The following is a 22,500-nucleotide window of genomic DNA, read 5'->3' as shown; positions in this document are numbered from 1 at the left end:
GCATATTACAATCACACAACAAAACAATGGGGCCCGAGAACTCACCCAACCACCGACCTTTGGCTCTTCCGAATTTCAACAAAACCCTTCAAACTCCAACTGAATCTCAGCCTGCTACACAACCATACGCTGTCCTAAGGAATCTCTGATCACTATTTCCTCTCGCCATTTTTGCAGCTTTCCCCTTCGTAAATAAATCTGTTAACTCACTCTCGGCTGACAACAAACACAAAAACTTCCAAGTCCTACGAAAGGAAGGCCCCTTAAAAAAACACAAGAAAAAAAAAACAATTCTCCCTAAAAAAATTCCCACACAGTAAGAAACCCACAATGTTAATTTCCTTTACTCTAACAATTAATCCCTCAAAATCAAAAGAAAGTACTAATCAAACCCACAATTAAATCAAATCCCCATGGGGAAAAAACAGGCAGGCCGAGCGCACTGCTGACCACAAAGCAGGTCAAGATGAACCTCGAGTCTTCAAGGGCAAACAAAAAAACACTCAGTCCGCCATCAAGTAAAGAAGATAAGTCTGCCTCACGTAAAGAAAACGGGACTCAGACAAACGGAAACAAGAGAAAGAGAGGGGAGAGAGAAAGGGAAAGAATTCGTTCCCTTCTCCTTAGTGCAATATCTCCCCCTATCTCCCCAACACATCAATGATCTGCCGAAGCATACAGAAAAAAAAAAAATCGCTGAGCATAAAACTTCGGAGATGTGTCCGCCTCTCCAGTCGTCAAGGCAAAAATTGTTGAGTTAACTTTTAGCAACAGCTTCCCTCTTTGCAGACACGCATGTAGGTACCCAAAATAAAACACGTACATATGTAATGATAAAAAAAAACAGTTTAAAATCTAAGAAATGTACACACACTCGCATAAGAAATGTTTACTCACAGTAGCCCAACAACTGTCAAACAAATTATTTCCCAATAATCAGTGCCAAGAGATAATACAATTATTAAATAATCCCCTTATTAAACCCTAAACGCTGATGCAAACAGCCGATTGCTATATAAAAAACAAAACAAATAAGCCATGCCCACATGGGCTTCATAGAGGATGGTGAAAAAGGAGAGAAACTCCGCCCAAACTAATGACGTCGCCAACACGTCACTCAGGGGATGACATCACTACTGCCAATGCCCATTAAAAGTTGCAGCTTAATCCAAAAACCATATTCCACCTGGCCCCCTTAACCAGTTTGTACACTTCAAATCTGACACTAAAATAAAAATAATAATAATAATAGTAATATCATTTGCATATGCCCCTGCTTGACAGCCATGGTGTGAAATCCTTCCCCGAAAGAAAGAGAGAGAGAGAGAAAAAAAACACTTGCATGTTTTCACGTGTTTTACCACACACAAGTGGTCAAAGTACCGCAATTAAAACACACCGCACACTATCCTCTTCCCCAAACATGTCCCAATATGAACTAGTCCAGAAATACCTATAAACACACCAAAACCTTGCGCCCCATAGACGCATCATTAAACACAAACAGGCACCCTCACTTGAGAAAGACAGACTCAAGTGCATTTCACAACACCTCCCTAAACCGAATTGCTGAACCATCAAAATCCCTATTCTGAGATGCCAATACCAGTATTAATAAGATATGTCTCTTAAGAAGCGTAAACTATAACCTATCTACTTATCGATTTGACCAACTATTCGACTACTACACTGCCATCAGACTGTTATGCCCTAGAACAAGGTCAATTAGAATCATAAGCTCTTACTACACCTGTTTTAAGAGCAGCGTCATATCATCTTACATTGCTGAGATCCTCCAGCACTGGGTCAGCACAATCTTTCTCTCTCGTCGACTCCTCTCCCTGTATCTATCCCCAGACAAAGGCCTACTGGAATAAACTGCCAAGATACAAAACTAAACTTTATTTCCAAATTTAAGGAAAGCATTTCAGCAAAACACGGTCATGAAATGGAGTGACTCACACCCCATAAAAATGGAAATCATAACTACAGGATACTCAGACTCACAATCAATCGAATTCATGATTCTAGACCAACCAATACTAGTGCTAACACCCTGGTCACCAAACAAAATAAAAAGGCCATAATTATTCTAGACCAAAATGTCTTATAGTGTGTTACAAGAACACTACTTGCGAAATATTCGTCCTTTGAGGACGAACCCAGAATTCTTGTTAAAAGAAACATATATATTAAAACCTGAAATGGTGTATAAGAAAGAGGCATTTAAAACAGAAAAATGCATAATGGGTACAGAACGGGAAAATGCATAATGGAGTACAGAACGGGAAAATGCATAATGGAGAACAAATGAGTTTCACTGCAACGCAAACTGGGTATTCCACATAATGTCTGAAAAGATATGTGTTAATGAGTTATCTTACTCACATTCTATGGCCATAAAAACCATTCCTCACTGTGACTGTTCCTATACACTAACACAGCTCAAAGAGCAAATCACACAAGCTCCAAATCAAAGTGAATAGCTATTGTATGGTTCCTCTCATAATATACCATTAGAGAGTGCTCATATGCACGCACTCACTTAATAACCCCTCCCGGAAGCATGATAACACCGGTTCAATGTTCGGAGGATCACAATGTTTCCATCAATCTGTCACGTCTCCATGCATCTTGGCTATGATTAGAAGGCACAAATGAACGCGTCAGATACCCTCTGTATCTAACTGCGGGAAAATACAAGCGTCAAAATCGAGGCCACAGTCACCGGAATACACTCTTTTCACAGGCCAGAACATAGTTTGCTAGAAGTCTTAATATATAATATATATATATATATATATATATATATATATATATATATATATATATATATATATATATATATATATATGTATATATATGTGTCTGTGTGTGTGTGTGTGTGTGTGTATGTATTTATGTATGTATATATATATATATATATATATATATATATATATATATATATATATATATATATACATTAACTTTATCACATACACAATTGTTCTGTGCATTAGTAGAATTACTAAAGGACACATTCAAACTGGATGGTATCTAATGGAGTATTTATTCAGAAAAAAGTTACAAGCTTTCTTGGACAAACAGTCCACATTATCAAGTATCCGTAAATTCAAACATCCAGCTTGAATGGTATCTAATATATATTTATTATATATAAATATATATATATATATATATATACATATATATATATATATATATATATATAGTATATATATATATATATATATATATATATCCATATATATTATATATATATATATATATATATATATATATATATATATATATATATATATATATATATATATATATATTTATATATAAATATATATATATATATATATATATATATATATATATATATATATATATATATATTAATAATTAAGTTATTTTATAATAAGATTGTTAATTCCTTATTTTCCCATTTCCCTGAAGAATTCCTATGCTCTTTTTATGTGTAGAGAAAAAAATGGTAAATGAAATTGTCCATATGACTTTTTTTCTCTAAAGACTGGCATTCACATTCAGTTCATAAAACCTGTTGTGTTTTCCCTCCGTCAAAGGTACAAAAAGGCAGGAAAACTGAGTGCACATTATTTTTCTCTCTCTTGCATGTGTTCACCCTATAAATGAATTATTTTTTCAAATTATTAACCTGAGCGAAAGTGTTGGATGACTTTGATGAATTAGTTGCTGTTTTGTATTTTGCATAGTAGAAAATAATTTCTCTCTCTCTCTCTCTCTCTCTCTCTCTCTCTCTCTCTCTCTCTCTCTCTCTCTCTCTCTCTCTCTCATGTTAAGAATGGTGTTTAGATGTATTCTTGGAGACTTGATTTCATACATTTTGGAATGAAATGATTCTCCTAGAACAATGAATAAATATAGTGAGAAAAAAGATGATAAACCTAGCTTTAGATTTTCACAGATACTTCCCCTTTATTTTATTGACATTTTTTCCGTCTGACTCAACTAACGAGAGGTGGAATTTATAGCGACATAAACCTAATTCCTTTCGGATATAGAATCAATTTATCTACTTTATAGAAAAAACGATGAGGCATTGTTTTTGTCACTAAATTTCCGAGCCAGATTTATGGTTAATTTTTTCTCTCTCTCTCTCTCTCTCTCTCTCTCTCTCTCTCTCTCTCTCTCTCTCCCCCCCCTTTGGCATTTAATGACGCATGTCCATAAATCGGATTTTTAATAAATAGCACATTGCGTTTCCATCTTTTATAGAGAATACATATATTGAATGAGCTTTAACAAAAACGTTTCATATTTGCATATTTTCGCAAAAAGAGTCTTATCTCGATAATGATAAATGTTTCACACGTGTGTTGCTCCACAGAGGAGTCCTGCCTTAAAGATAAAAAAGCACTTCATATAAGTGTATTTCCACAGGGGGGTCCTGTCTTAAAAATCACCAACGTTTCGTATTTGTCTGCTTCCATGAGAAGTCTCTTGTGTTATTCATACGAAAATAAAAATAGCTTCATATTATTTTGTTCCTGCAAGATGCTTCCCTTCTTAAGATTTAACAACATTTTATGAGAAGTTTCTGCAAGAGACTTCCTGATTCACAGAATATTTTATTTTTGCCTCTAAAAGAGGCTTCGTGTCTAAAAAAAAAATCATTCAACCTTATTCGTATTTCCAAATAATAAACTAACTGTATATTAACACTAATATATTGAAGTTAAGCTTTGTAACTGCTTCTGCAAATCAGTTATTTTTATGAAAATGTGGAAATGAACTGCTCATTATGAATTCCATATTGAAAAAAAATACATTTAAAACAAATACTGAAAGTCAGAGTTGGGAAAAACAACACTGATCCTGACGAAGAGGAGAGGAAAATGGAGGAAAAAAGGGAAATGGGAGGAAAAAGAATAATGAAAGGCAAAAGACAGAAAAAGAGATACAACAAAAGTATCGAAAGTCAAAGTTTTTGCTCTCTCTTATTTAACTTTCTCTATTTTTATTTTTCTTTGGTTTATTTGTTTTTATTATTATTTAATTCCGATGGGAGGGGAAATTATATCCTCATAACTCTAAAGAAGGAGATTAAGGAAGAATTGGAAAAAAGAGAATTCATTGAAGAAGAAAGCGAGATACCTGCTTCCTCAAAGAAGGAATGTTTTAGTAGGAATGGAAAAAGGAGGTAAGGTGAGACTTCCAGAGCTTGGTAGCGGCGGGGGAAAACTATTTCCGATACCGAAAAATAATGGAATGGTAAGAAAGCTCCTTAACCTACCTGTTACCGTGGTCTCTGAATGCTGTTTTCTATAAATGGATCCGAATGGAGCTTTCCCAGAGTCGAGGTTTGTAATACAACCAAACTTAAAAGGAGAGAGAGAGAGAGAGAGAGAGAGAGAGAGAGAGAGAGAGAGAGAGAGCACAGCAATCTTTCTAAAAAAATTCCTTAATAACCAATCTGTGGAAAACTTAGAGCAGAATTGATCAGTAAAATTAAGATATGATACGATTTAATGATGGGTTTGCAAAGTTACCGTTCTAAGTCCATACTCTTTTTTTTTTTTTTTTACACAAATTCCCACAAAACTTTCCTTTAGTTGGAATTTCGGAGGCGAGAAAAGTTCTTTATCTGTTGAATATCTTGTTGCCTAGCATACCGAAAAGCTCGACTGCTAGGTCTTGCTCTTTGGCCTACGCTGATTAGTCATTGATGACCTGATAGCCATTGTATGACTGTTATTTTATTATGATAATTTGTACTGACAGAATGTTATTAGTAGTATTAGTTATGATTTTGGCAGCATTATTATTATTATTATTATTATTATTATTATTATTATTATTAGTAGTAGTAGTAGTAGTAGTAGTAGTAGTAGTAGTAGTAGTGACGCCAAATTTATGTCAGTGTTATTAAATGTTTTATCTACTATTGTCCAATTTATGCGCTCATAAAGTTACTTCTATGATTGAAATTCAAATCAAATTAAAATTTTCCCAAGAATTTATTCAGCATATGAAATGTCAGGTTTTCTGGTAACTTTTAACCCTTGGCGTATAGAGATGGGTCGGTATTGCTTTGGCTCTCTCTCTCTCTCTCTCTCTCTCTCTCTCTCTCTCTCTCTCTCTCTCTCTCTCTCTCCTTCCGTCTCCCTACACCACACTGTGTGAAGTGAGTCCTTGTGAAAGGAAGAGAACTACCAGAACCCTTAATGATCAAAGGAACGTTGTAATTTTTATTTATTAAGTTATATGTTTTCGTGGAAATTTTTTTACGGCTTCATTAAAGATGAATAGTTCGTGTCTTCACTGAGCCTCAAATGCACTTCGACGGGGCGTTCATCATTCTCTCTCTCTCTCTCTCTCTCTCTCTCTCTCTCTCTCTCTCTCTCTCTCTCTCTCTCTCTCTCTCCTTCCATTTCCTTACAGCCATACTGGGTGCAGTGATTGCTTGTTAAGTGAAAAAACCATCAGAAACGTTAATGATTGAAGGAACATCGAAATTTCTAATGGATATTTTAATGGCTTCATTAAAGACTTGGAGTTCTTGCCTTCACTGAGCCTCGAATGCAATGCGACAGGGAGTTAGTTCTCTCTCTCTCTCTCTCTCTCTCTCTCTCTCTCTCTCTCTCTCTCTCTCTCTCTCTCTCTCTGCAATTTCATGCGTAGGTGTATGAGAATGAAGTACAAATGAACATTAGTAGATATTGCTATGCAACATTCATTACTATCACAACTGATGTATATTATTCATTACACCTTTTAAACTCAAAAATGACGAAATGATACTTTACCTAAAATTTAACTGATGGGAGTGAAATATGAGCTTATTTCCTTTAAACAATCTTAGTGGTAATTATAGATAGGTGCTTCTCTACAGTATGCATGCCCGTAAGTAACATTATCAACATTCGGGCGTTTGGACAGAAAAACGAACACACGGCCCGCCGTTTCTAAGCCATACCGTCGTTCGCGCATATCACAGGACACTGATGTATATTTGTGATAAAAAAAAAGGACGTTTAATTTAATAATAATAAGAGCACCTCAATATTAGACTCATTCGCTTGAAACATTGCCTCATAATGAATTGTGTGAAAAATGAGATGTATTTAGAGAATCGCATTGAGCCCTTTTTCATCCTCAAAATAAAAAAAAATCAGTGAACATCCACTAAACATATAAATAAGCAAAATAAATAAATAAATAAAATATTTGTTAACGTAGGTTTTTGTGAATGTAGAACAGTTGACAAACGAGAAAACTTGAAAAGTAACGTTATAAAGAAGCTTACTGGTTCTATCATATGATATTTTCATTGCACAACTTTGCAATTTATATATTTTATGGAATACCTCTAACAGTTATATATAATTCATTGAAGAAGCATCATGGACCCTCATTTGTGAATAGGCCTGCTTTATGATTTATCATTCCATGTATTGTCTTTTTTTTTCCAAGATGGCCACTGCTTCTGTTCTCTCCCACTTAACTTCAGGAAGTTCTCTGGTGAGAAAAGTGACTCTGAAATATACCAGACAAAAACAAAGACATTTCCAATATGAACACGAGTCAATTAACTGTTTTATTTACGTATTTCCAAACAATGGAAGGGTGAAATTAAGCATTACATCTCAATTTTAAAGTTGTCGTGCAAATATATGCAAATATTCGAGTAGAATTGCTTTCATATATTTCTGGCAATAATGACCTCGAAAAATAAAAAATACATTTTTCCCAAAATATCCAGGCTGTTTGGCCACCTTAGGCTTATCGAGATAGGAAGATTAAACGTGTTTGTTGTAAACGTTTCAAATCGGGGAAAGCTTTAAATGGTGTTGCAGCAATTTTTTTATTATATTATTATTATTATTTGTGGAATAAAGCAACTAGCGCTTAACGACGCACATGAACAGTTATAGAATTCCAGAGTAAAACCGTGGCGCATATAGTCCTCGAATATGGGCGAAAAATTAATGCAAATTCGAAATATCACATTATATTTTTAATGGTTTGTTGGCCTGGCACCAAACGGTGCCGGATGACTCTTAAATATAAACTAAAGGTACTTGCAACAATATCAAGAGAGAATAATTTTAATGTCACTTTAAAACGCGCACAATTTCGCGGATCATTGAGGATAATGAGCCTCTTTTTAAATTTTTTAAGTTTGCTATACAAATACGAAAATAGATTATAAAAATGTTAATAGAAATGAGTTCAGTCAATTTATGTATACGAGTATACATGAATACACAATACATTCCTATTTTAGCAAGTTCATATGCACATTCATAAGACTATACAGAATATTCAAATAATATCTAGGAATAAATGTCGTTCGTGTACTTTATATCTGCCTGAGTCTCATTCACTTAAATATGTATAAAGTGAGAATAATAAAGTAATTTATCTACAACTCAAAGGACAAAATCATCGAAAAGAAAAAAATCTGAACTTTAGCTGACCAATTTATTTTTGTTAAACGATTACAAGGAATATTAAGTGATCAACCACCAGGGCAGCAGAAATGGATATTCGAGAATAAAAAAATTTATATATAAATCATGGCACAACCTATCGTTAAGGCTCTTGTGCTCCTTACTCTGAAAGGCGAATGAAACTTTACTAATAACAATCTAAGTAAAATAATACGAACGAAATAAATCAGTATAAAAGAAAGAGACTCCTGGGAAAAACAATTGAATATTAACTTGAAACTATAAACCTTTAACAATTATGGCACTGTAAAAAGTCTAAACATTGTGTACTGATTTGAAATTTTGTTTTTCAAACAATTGCTTCTGTAGGTGAGTCTTTTCATGATGTTACCCTTTGTTGTTTGTGACAAAATTCAGTTAATTATTCATCAAAGCAGTCTAATATATTGATATAACTCCCAACATCATTACATAAACTTTTGTTGTAGATGCATGTTATTATAAATTATTCATTGATAATTGCACTGAAGCATGTGTGTATATGTGTAAAAATATATATATTTATATAAATATATATATATATATATATATATATATATATATATATATATATATATATATATATATATATATATTGTATGCTCATGCATTACTACAATTTTTATTTTATGATGAATATACACAATTATTTTAAAATGTTGTTTATGTGTGTGATACTGTGGAAATCTGATAGCATAAATTGCAATAATTTTATGATTTATCTTGTCTAGGTTTCATTGTCCAACTCATCCAGAAAGCTAGCCTCTGGAACTAAGTGTAGAAAATTTCACAAAGCTTCCAGCTACACTTCATAACAACTCAATGGCTCATACATGCTTGTCCGAGTACTTCTTAGAATTAAAGGAAAGTTTGGTCTCTCGGCGCCATCAAAGCATGAAATGTTGTTATCAACTATTTAGTTCCGGTATATTTTTCGCAATGAAAGGTCTTGCTGGGGAATCTTATTAAAAGTTCCAGTTAAGTATAATGGAATTTTTGCTGAATTCCTTTTTCTTGCGGTATTCCATTTTGAGCGAACACCGTCTTCGTATTCGTGACAGAGAGAGAGAGAGAGAGAGAGAGAGAGTTTAATGATCCTTTTTACCCAGTTTTGTCAGGTTGGATATATTTTATTCTCACGTGAAAGGTATGGAAGAAGCGCTAATTGGACATAAAGTCAAACAAATTGATACAGCGAAAACATTTGGTTCGTTTTACTAATTTTATTTGTTTGTCTGTTTTACTCATCTCACTTCATGGGGAGAGAGACAGAGAGAGAATGAGAGAGAGAGACCATTAGAGAGAGAGAGAGAGAGAGAGAGAGAAATGATATTTCATTTTATGCAGCAGATATTAAGAGACAAAATTTTTCTCTTCATTCTATTCCATAAAAGTTCTTCAAATTTTTCAACCCATTGTATTCAATAATATATTTGTATAAAATGGAAATTAGAAATTCGCTACCTTAATCGTACTCATAGAAAATAAGCACAAAAAACACCTTACGGGTTTTATGCTACTTTTTTGTTTATACTTCTGTTTATATAAGAATATGTAATAAATCGTCCATAAATGAATAAAAATGTACAGTCTATTTCAATACTCGGATGACGCCAATGGAGGAGCCCAGCTGCCTCTTCTACAGTATTGTGTGACGGTTCCCACATCAAGAGATCCAAACTTCAGCCTCCACTGTGGCTGATGAAAGGGACTAATTGCTCTTAGCGCCCTGTTGGCTGATTATTCTCTCTCTCTCTCTCTCTCTCTCCTCTCTCTTTCTCTCTCTCTCTCTCTTTGTCGTAGTCACGGGTAATCTGCAAAACGCCAGGGTGTTGCTATCTTATGGGTTTAATCATAGGAACTTTCCCTAAAGCTTATTGCCATTTGGCTTTGTACGACTCTCAGTTGAGGCAAAGAGAGACCATGATTAGAAGAGAAACATGAGAAATGATCACAAATCATGAACTGTTTTTGGTACAAAGTAGTTCATATTTATTGAGGACAATTTTCTTATTATGTGCCCTTTAACATGTGGGCCACCTTTTTTCACAGAAGTGATAAAACACCGCTTTTACGCATGGGAATATTTTCGTAGGTCTAAAATTCTGCGTTAAAAGTCAAACTTCTTGTTTCAACAACACGTATGGTACCTCATTCTTAAATAGCACTCTAAGGAGAGACATTGAATAGGGAATTATTCATTTTGTTATTCTGTCTTTATTTGTTCTTTCGTCATCTATAAAGATGATCGTCTGGTTTGCATTTTTTTTCCTTTTATTGCGAGTTAGTAAAAGATATAAATTAAAAAGTTATAATTTTTATTCATTTCTTTCAATCGTTATGTTTTATATTGTTTCACTTCCTTTCTGTTCTGTTGGTATTTTTTTTTAATTACAGACTAACAACACCATAAAAATATCACTGTTTAGTTTATTATTTTAGTAATTGTATCAAAACCATATTGCCTAAAGAATCACATTATAGTCACAAAAGAATAATGGATAATTAAAAACGGGAAATTAGTATAAAAATATCTTATTTCTTGGAACTACATATTTTATCTGGGTTAACATTTCATCTGTCTTAGTAGACTTCTCAAATCTTAAAGAAATAAATAACATTGATCATTTAGTTACGAATTTATACGATATTTTGTTGAGAAATGCCTTTAAAGCTAAGAGTTATATTTTCATAAGAAAACCGTTTGTTGACTCAGAAGCTACTACGGATTGAAATAACTAGAAAATATGAAATTACAGACATCTTCTTTACCTTCAAAATAATATCATTAATAATTTTTATTATTATTATTATTATTAATATTTATTAACTATTAAAAGCTACAACCATATTATTATTTTGTTCTTTATTTTAAATTATTATTAGTCATTTTCATATATAAAACTTCATGTGGTTTTTATTAATATAAAAATGTTGCATTTTGCCTATCAACAGTCCATCAAGATTTCTGATGAGATTTTTCTAGTGTCCTCTGCATGAGTCCTGGAAAATGTTTTTTCCAAAAATTCACCATAAATCGAAATATTGTGCTGAGACTTCCAATTTATAGCAAAATGAAGGTATATTTATTATTATTTTTACAGGAAAGAATTATCAAATTAGAATGCCTTTAAAAAGAGTAGGGAAAATCATATTAAAATATTTATAAGAACAAATGAATAAAAATACTTGAAAACAGACATCCCTCCAGTCATTCGTAACTGTGAAATGTGTATATGCAAGCCACTTATGTCTTTAACCGTTCGATGAATATCGTCGTTCCTTTTATGCACGGGTTCCTTCAGTTATCGCTTCATGTTTTTCAGCTTTTCGGCTACTTCTAAAAATAATGAAATAGCAACAACATTTTTTTTCAAAATTCACCATAAATAAATATTGAGAGAGACTTTCCAGTTTGTTGCAAAATTGAAGGTACATGTCTTGAATCATTATTCAAATGTAAGAAGGTTCTTCAGGAGTTTGTCTGTGTGTTTGATTGCCAAAAGTTTTGCCTGCCAGAGTTCGTTTGTCGGTTTTCTGTCAGACTTCGAGTCCGATTGCCAGAGGAATAAATTTCAAAAAATACAACCATGAGTTATTTTCTGTTGTAAACGTCGGAAGTTTTGCTCATTTCCAGGAATGGAAAATATTTCGACTAATTTTGACAGAGGGACAACCTGGAAAGAATTTCTCTCTCTCTCTCTCTTTTTCTCTCTCATAAATCGAAATATTCTCTCTCTCCTTTCCATGGTATTCTTGCATGTGTTTTACATTTACTAGAATGTAAGAGTTTTAGAAAAATTATGCAGTTGATTTACCCTTTCCTTTGTTAAAGGTTTTCCAACTGAATCTGTATTATGTCCTTTATCCGAAAATATTTCGATGAGAGAAACGATAGAGCATCCACTTGTCTTGAACAATGGTTTTTTCTCCATTATTTTGCTTTATTTTATTTGCAAAACAAGAAAATTTTAAGTTTGTTTCTCCTTCCTATCATTAAGGCACTAGGCAAGAAGAGTTTCGTCTACAAAATGGGTCTTTGATTTAATTTTTTGTGTGCAGACTTATGTCAAAAAGTTTGCCAATAATGATAATAATAATAATAATAAAAGTTTTTCATAATAATAATAATAATAATATGGGAAAACATTGGAGCAATTTGTTCAACAACAAACATGCAACATGATTGAAATCAAGCTAGAATGTAAGATTTTAGAATAAAATTGCGGGAGAATAAAACCAAAGAAAATTCACCGTGATCACACTCGGCAGACAATTTTTAGTCGAGCGACAGGCTTTTTCAGGGTTTTTAATAATAATAAAAATGCCCAAATAATGATTTGGGAAGCCCCAGGAAATTCCTGCCTGACATAAGAGACCCTGGGAAGTCCATGTATACGACAAACATGCAACATGCTCCAGGAAATCAAAGCAGAAGGAATGGGGAGAATGAAACAAAGATTCACCGAAGATCACGATGGCTTTGTTTAGCAGAACAACTCCATTTGCATTTCAAAATGCCCAAAACAACCCCAGGTGTCTACACGATGAAGTCCATGGATACTGGCTCAAAAACTTCTGGATAGCAGAACAACTCCAACATTGTATCACAAACCACCATGCACCCAAATGGATGACCACAGGAAAACATTCTTAGTACAGAAAGACAAGAACAAGGGAAATATACCAAGTAACTACAGGCCTATCACCTACCTACCAATAATGTGGAAGTTACCAACAGAAATCATCAGTGAAAGGCTATACAACTACCTAGAGGATACAAACACCATTCCCCACCAACAGAAAGGCTGCAGAAGGAAGTGTAGGGCACAAAAGACCTGCTTCTAATAGACAAAATGGTAATGAAGAATAGTAAGAGAAGGAGAACCAACCTAGCATGGCATGGATTGCCTACAAGAATGCCTGAAAATATATGGGACAGAGGAAAACACCATCAGCTTCCTTAAAAATACAATGTGCAACTGGAATACAGTATTTACAAGCTCTGGGATAAGACTAGCAGAGGTTAACATCAGGAGAGGGATCTTTCAAGGCGACTTACTGTCCCCACTACTCTTCGTAGTAGCCATGATTCCCATGACAAAAGTACTGCAGAAGATGGATGCTGGGTACCAACTCAAGAAAGGAGGCAACAGAATTAACCATCTGATGTTCATGGACGACATCAAGCTGTATGGTAAGAGCATCATGGAAATAGATACCCTAATCCAGACTGTAAGGATCGTTTCGACATCAGGATGGAGTTTGGAATAGAAAAATGAGCCTTGGTCAGCATACAAAAAGGCAAAGTAACAAGGACTGAAGGGATAAAGCTACCAGATGGGAATAGCATCAAACACATAGATGAGACAGGATACAAATAGCTGGGAATAATGGAAGGAGAGGATATAAAACACCAAGAGATGAAGGACACGATCAGGAAAGAATATATGCAGAGGCTTAAGGCGATACTCAAGTCAAAAACTCTACACCAGAAACATGACGAAAGCCATACACACATGGGCAGTACCAGTAATCAGATACAGCGCAGGAGTAGTGGAGTGGACGAAGGCTGAACTCCGCAGCATAGACCAGAAAACTAGAAAACACATGCCAATACACAAAGCACTACACCCAAGAGCAAATACAGACAGACTATACATAACACGAAAGGAAGGCGGGAGAGGGCTACTGAGCATAGAGGACTGTGTCAACATTGTGAGCAGAGCACTGGGGCAATATCTGAAAACCAGTGAAGACAAGTGCATGGGAAGAAGGACTGATAAAGGTAGATGAAGACCCAGAAATATACAGAGACAGGAAAATGAAAAACAGAACAGAGGAATGGCACAACAAACCAATGCACGGACAGTACAGGAGACAGACAAAAAACCTGGCTAACGATGAAACATGGCAATGGCTACAGAGGGGAGAACTCAAGAAGGAAAAAGAAGGAACGATAACAGGGGCACAAGATCAGGCCCTGATAACTAGATATGTCCAAAGAACAATAGATGGAAATAACATTTCACCCATATGCAAGAAGTGCGATATAAAGACGAGACCATAAACCACATAGCAAGTGAATGCCCGGTGCTTGCACAGAACCAGTACAAAAAGAGGCATGATTCAGTAGCAAAAGCCCTCCACTGGAGCCTGTGCAAGAAACACCAGCTAGCTTGCAGTAATAAGTGGTACAAACACCAACCTGAGGGCGTGATACAAAACGATCAGGCAAAGATCCTCTGGGACTATGGTATCAGAGCAGATAGGGTGATATGTGCCAATACACCAGACGTGACGTTGATTGACAAAATAAAGAAGAAAGTATCACTCATTGATGTCGCAATACCATGGGACACCAGAGTAGATGAGAAGAAAGAGAGAAAATTGATAAGTATCAAGACCTGAAAATCGAAATAAGAAGGATATGGAACATGCCAGTGGAAATTGTACCCATAATCATAGGAACACTAGGCATGATCCCAGGATCCCTGAAAAGGATCTGGAAAAAACCAGATGCCGAAGTAGCCCAGGACTCATGCAGAAAAGTGTGCTACATAGTGAGAAAGCAGCGCATAGATGCAACCCAGAAACCCACACTATAAAAAGAATAGGATGGACTCCTAATAATAATAATAATAATAATAATAATAATAATAATAATAAGGATGTTTCAACGGCCGGATTTGAACCCACACTATATATAAACCACCCAAGTCGTACAAATAAGAGTGACTGATGATTGACATGAAAAAAAATTAAATTAAATTAAATTAAATAATAATAATAATAATAAATATAGCTGTTATTTCATATGGTGTGATGAAGGCATTCTGTGAGGTGGCACAAGCCATCGGTTGATATCTTCTCTATTTTCCCATTATTAGTTTTTCTCTATTGAGTCAGTTCGTATGTTAGAGAATCTAGATTTTGTGTCTAATTCTGCCCAAAAAAGTCTGATTGTCAAGCTGGAGTGAGATTGACATTAGCTTTATCTTCAGAATAAGGTAACTGCATTTTTATGTGTGAACTGTAAGAATGGGACTATTTTCCTTACCAGTATTTAAATAAATAATAAATTTTTGGGAGGTACAAATAAGAGATAAATAACACAAGATATAGGACAAATGCAAACCTTGCAAGACAGTAAATGTGGTTGAACTTTTGAGACTAGAAGATGGAGTATGTGAGAGTTTTGAATTTGCAGGCTGTTAGCCATAAACTTTTACAAGTATTAATGCATTTTAATCTTTGCTTTGTTTATTCATTACTTGTTCTTTTTAAATGTAAATCTGGAAGATTTTCTTTTCCATTTGTAATTTCGTTTTTGTTTCTAACGAAAGAGAGAGAGAAGAAGATCTTGTGTTGACTGAGAGAGAGAGAGAGAGAAGAGACAGACAGGGGATAACATAGAGAGATAATCCATATATAATCAGTAAATATATATATATATATATATATCATATTCATTCAACATATATATCAGAACTATTAATCGTCACTCATTCAAATCAGAACTATTATCGTCACTCAAAGCCTCCCTTCTCAGAAACTGTCACAATTAGATTTCAGTTACCAGAATCAGTCAAGTATCTTCTCTGTTTCTCGAGCTTAATCGGATTCTATTTTCAGTAAACTAGACTGCAAACATTGATAAAAATTACCCGTTGCTAAAGAAGCATCAGAAAAGTATCATATGATTCAATAATTAATCTTGTCGGAGTAAATAGATCGTTTACTTAGATCTGAGGCGCAAGCATCTCTCTTAGAGCAAAGGTTGTTAACCTCTCTAGGCAAACTGTCTTCCATGGGAATAATCGCTGAGGTGTAAAGAATATGGTACCTTTTATTTTAAGAAACAAATTATATTAAATGAAACAAATATTCGTTGCTCATTAGTCAAAGGCAAAAGACATAAAAAGAGCACATATTCTGTAAAACGTTCCACTATCAAAAAGGTAACAAATATATAGCCAAAAAGACTGGCCTTCGGGAAATGGCAATTAGCCACGACGAGAACTTCAAACCATGATTCCACCCAAACGAACTTAGGATTTTCAGATTATTCGGATCGTTGCCCCGACTCAAAAGAGTTTTCAATTTTGTTTGAAGCTTTTCCTGTTCGTGACACAAACGTTTGATGATGGCAACGTTCACAAAAGCCCTTTTCATGGGGTGCGATTTACCGCAATGTCATCTGAATAAAAATGAAAGCTAGAGTTTATTTTCTTTTGAGCTTAATGGGAGGAAAGAAGTGATTTATGATTCAGGGTGAGAGAAAATTGCGTTGGTTCAGAGTGCTAAAAAGGAACGGAAAACAGTCTGGGATACAAAGGAGATACGAACGGTTTTGCAATGCTTCTCTATGTGACGTATCACCTTGAAAAGCTTCAGAGAGAGGATCTTATTTACAAAATACTCTGCTGCATTTTGTTTACGCAGAATAACACAGTGAACGTAAAATAACATCATTATTTTTGCTTATCAGTATTTTAAATTTTATGCTGAAAAGTCTTTAAACAGTATGGATGAATATATAACGACAACTTATTGTTACTTTTCTGTATTATTTCTTTCCGTCTTTGTACTCGTAATTAAATTATCGGCATACAGTAGGCCTCTCAAGTGCACGCTCAATTCGTGTAGATGATCGCTATTTATATATATATATATATATATATATATATATATATATATATATATATATATATATATATATATATATATATATATATATATATATATATATATATATATATATATATATGTATATATATATATATATATATATATATATATATATATATATATATATATATATATATATATATATATATATATATATATATATATATATATATATATATATATATATATATAACTATATATATATATATATATATATATATATAAATATGGAATATATATATAATATATATATATATTAAATATATATATTATACATATATATATATATATATATATATATATATATATATATATATACTTATATATATAGCAGATATATAAATATATATAATTATATATATATATAACATATTATATATATCTTCAGTACCATATATAATATATATAAACCTATATATATATATATATATAGCATATATATATATATACATATATATATATATATATATATATATAAATATAATATATATATATATATATATATATATATATATATATATATATATATATATATATATATATATATATATATATATATATATATATGTATATATATATATGTATATATATATGTATGTGTGTGTGTGTGTGTATGTATATATATATATGTGTGTGTGTGTGTGTGTGTGTATGGATTTATGTTTTGTGTGTGTTTGTGTGTATTAAAGATGGTAAATGAAGCTGCTTCGACGCATTTATTTTATACTTAATCTATTTTCTCGTGGTATATCAAAAAATGGAAGTCCCACTAAATAATAAAGGTACAAAAAGAACAGATAAATGATACAAGATATAAGACAAATAAAAACTGGAAAGCGAATTCGGTGAAGGGCATGCGCAAAGCAAGCTTTTGTAAGTCTCGGTTAATATTTCTAAGTCTGGGTATATGTAGTCAGATGCCTTTTCTTTTCTATTTTTTCAGAAACCGATGGAGAGAGAGAGAGAGAGAGAGAGAGAGAGAGAGAGAGAGAGAGAGAGATTATTATTCAATCAACCGATCACCAATTCAACCTGTCAAATTTTCTTTACTATATTTCAGACTTACTGCTGTGGTCGCAAAGTGACTGACTTTTAGGTATAATTTTCATCATTGATTTTGGCAGCCTTGCCTGTCTCTGGCCCTTCTCATAAAAGTCACAAGTAGATCCCCAATCGCTGATTCAGTCAGGTATCTTGTTTGTTTTCCGAGCTTAATCTGCTTGTGTTTTCAGTATACTAGACTTTAAACACTAATAAAATTACCTGTTGGTAAAGGAACTTCAGAAAAGTATCATATGATTCAGTGATTAATAATTTTGTGGAGCAAACAGGTCACTTCTTTAGGTATGAATCACAAACACTCCTCTTACACTAAGACTGTTAACCTCTAGTGACATCCATGAAAATAATCTTTGTACCGTAGAACATTATAACCGTTATTTTGGGATAATTTATATAAAATGAAAACAAATATTCGTTTCTCATTAGTCATTTCCAAAAACAAAAAGATATAAGTAATCGCATATTGCATAAAATAGGTCACCATCAAACAGGTATATAACAAATGTGTACCTAAAAAACCAGACTTTCGGGAAATGGCAATTAGCGGCCACAAGCGCTTCAGACGATGCTTCCACAAAAACGAATTCAGGTTTTCAGGTTTTTCGATCACTGATCCCCATTCATAGGAATGCTAATTTTGTTTGAAGCTTTTCCCGTTCGTGGCACAAACGTTTGGTGCTGGCAATATTCACAAAATCCTTTTTCATTGGGTGCAATTTACCGCAATGCTCATCTAAATCAAAATGAAAGTTAGTGTTTTTTTTTTTTTTTTTTTGAGCTTGATGAGATGAAAGGAGTTATTTAAGAGAGAAAATTACGTTGGTTCAGAGTGCTAAAATAGTGAACGGAAAACAGTTTGGGATAGAAGGTAGACGTGGATGGGTTTGCTATGATTTGCTTATGTGAGGTACCAACCTGAAAATCTTCAAGGGGAGAGTATTATCATTTTCAAATTATTGCGGTGCATTTTGCGTTTGCAGAATAACGCAGTGAGGTATTATATTCTGTTACAAAAACGTCTTTAAACAGAATAGATGATTTTTTTTACGAAAATTTAATTATTTGTTTTTTTTAATATCTGTTTCTGCCTTTGTGCACATAACTAAATTATAGGCATACAGTGAGTATTCAAGTGAATATGCTCACTTTGTATAGATAATCAAACGCGGCCACACACACAAACATTACACACACACGTGTTTGTATGAAGTGGTAAAAAGGGCTGGGTAAAAGTAAGAACAATTAGAATATATTATATATATATATACCGAGGAATATTATATATATATATAATATAATATATATAAATTATTACCGAGGAATGTTTGAAGAAAAAGTCTGTGTTTAAGGACATGCAGGGGTAAACAGCTGCATAGAAATACGAGTATAGAGTCCATCAAGATAAAACACTTCTTTGCCCATTCGCTTTAGACAGAGAACGTCTTTTCAAACATCCTTTGGGATATCAGCATCTCGTACGTCATTTCTCTCTTTTGTCTCTGGACTCAGAATGATGTACTCGATGAAACAAGGACTCAAAACCTTCAAGAGACACTTGGCAACACGGAGGCAAATTTTTAGATTTGAAGTAAAATCTTTTAAGCTTTCAACCTTTCTCGGGCCTCCGAGAGCTACTGGGTGTTTACCATTAGTCTAGCTGACAAAAGGAATTTCTACAACTTTATTCTTTTAGCCGATTATCTAAAAAAAAAAAAATGCTAGTTGTAGAACAATCCATGAGCGTCCTTTTTTTTATATGAAATAATCACATTGTTCTCTTCAGCCTCTGTAAATTTCTTGTGCTTTTGTAGGAAAGTCGGTGATATTGAATTAGATCCAATCAATTGACTTTCTTTCGACTGACTTTCTTTTAGGTGAAACCACTTTCTTTTGCTTTTCCACTTGCAACACTGTCCAGATATGTGTGTGTTTGTATGTATTTTATGTCTGTGGTGTGTGTGTGTGTGTGTGTGTGTGTGTGTGTGTGTGTGTGTGTGTGTGTGTGTGGGTGTGAGCTCACGACAGTCACTGTTCCCGTTTGTGTGATCATGAGTGATGGTGAATAATGAGGTCTACGTGTGTGTTTAAGTGTATGTATTACTACTAATGCCTCTGATAATATGTGGGGTATTTAAATTATGCTTTGTGTATTTGATCTTTTAAAATAAACACTTCATTTTGGGCCAATTTATTATCTTTTCATTTTTCCTTGTTTCTTGTTACATTTAAAATTTATTGAAGCAACTATGACTAAATTCCATAGTTTTCGTCTGTCAGTGAATTAAGAGATATCAGTTTTCTAGCATATATGTTTGTGCATCGCACTCATGTATATATATATATATATATATATATATATATATATATATATATATATATATATATATATATATATATATATATATATATATATATATATATATCATACTCCAGCAAATCCTCATCAGCTTAGAGAACCCAAGAGGATCATTCTTTAATTTCTTTGCTCCTGTGGTCCCTCAAAATCATGAAATGCTGCCATTGCCTAGATTGGTGCTATTATTTATTTAAATAATAGTAACAAATTTTGTTGGAGGAAATGGGTATTAGATTCTCCTTCAATCTGTATGATTCATTTTTTATTTTGCTTCTGTTTTCATTAAAGAAACACACACATGGAGCGGGAAGAGTTCTTTATTGTATTGACGGATGACAGGCAAGAGAGTCTGTCGTCTGTCACTCCGTCAGTCTGTCAATATTACTCTTAAAATGTGTGACAATAATTACAATTTTTAATTTATTTGATCTTTGTTCGTATTATTTCTTATTTAGTTTTTCTTGATCTGCGAAACGCCAAACATTTACAAACGAGAATTCTCACTTGTGGGAGAAGTCACCTGCGGCTTCTTCAGTACACCCAAATTTGTTCTAACATTTTTTTATAATAAGTGATTTTGATCTGTCCTTGAATTCTTTCTGCAAGGAACTAGCAAAAATTATGAAAATTTACCTACAAGCAAAATATTATTAGGTAGAACGCAGGATCATTCTAAACAGCTAAAGTAATTAAACAGGAAGTTGAAATAAACTAAGAATTTGTTAAACCTGTAATTTCAAGAAGATTAGGAACTCAGGAAACCCAAAACTGAGAACAAATTTTTAAGTTCTGAAATGCCAGAAATACTGGCTTGTTTAGAAATGTATATTTTTTAATACTGTAGCGAACAGAGATTCTCTGTCTGCCTCTGTCTAGTATATCTTCGCAAAAAAAAAACTTTTATCCTTGCTCCTTTATTCTCTCTCTCTCTCTCTCTCTCTCTCTCTCTCTCTCTCTCTCTCTCTCTCTCTCTCTCTCTCTCCTCTGGAATGAAATCAACCTCGTTACCTGTTTCGTTTTGTATTTTTCAAAGGCTATCTTTTTTTTAAGCATACTAAGAGATGATCAATTTTTCCGATTCTCATAGTCATTGTAAATGTAAATGATCATCGCTCTCCATCCACCCACACTCATCAACCTCCACGATAGCACTATGAAACTGACTTAACGCGATGAGATTCCCTCGATTCTCTGTCAACTGGAAAATGGAGTTTGAAAGAATGATTCCCTCGAAAGATCTTCATTTCCAATTACATCTTTCTTTTATGAGGTTAAATGAGCTAGATTAATTGTCTTCTTTCACTAAATCTTTTACTTTTGAGTTAAATTGGTCCCTGAATCGACTTCCTAGCGGTTGAGTTGATTGCAGTCAAGAAATCAGCTTTGAGTTGGTATTTTGAATCCAGTTAAAAAGTCAAATTCTAGCTGTTGAATTCCCTTCCAGCTAATGCGTCTGCTTTAATTTCTTAGTAATTTGAGTCAGGGCGTCCCTTTTCACATTTTATAGATTAATTTGGGAGTTCGCACTCCTTTTCCAGATTTTCAATCGTTTCCTTTCTTGTTACGGGTATTCAGTGGACTGTGGCACTCCTGTGAACTGATTCATTCATTCTTGTCAATAACTCCTCTCCCCTCAAAGTATATGTATGTTTTAACCAGCAATTATTATCCACTTGATTTCATTTTAATCTGATCTCTTTAAAATCTATTTTTTATATTAAATCTGGCTAAAGAATGATTGCCAATTTAGGGTTTGGAGACATAGGTATTCCATATTCATTCAGCTCACGCACAGGTTGAGAGATTAGTAAGAAAATTGAAACATTTAAAAGGGACGGACCAACCCTTCCCAGAATGTGAAATCTTTATGGAACTCATTTTTTCAGACAAATAAAATCTTGTAATGTTATACAGTATGAAGCAAGG

This window comes from Macrobrachium rosenbergii, chromosome 30 (assembly GCF_040412425.1).
Source record: "Macrobrachium rosenbergii isolate ZJJX-2024 chromosome 30, ASM4041242v1, whole genome shotgun sequence".
In the NCBI taxonomy this organism is placed as follows: domain Eukaryota; kingdom Metazoa; phylum Arthropoda; class Malacostraca; order Decapoda; family Palaemonidae; genus Macrobrachium; species Macrobrachium rosenbergii.
This window is presented reverse-complemented; position numbering follows the sequence as displayed.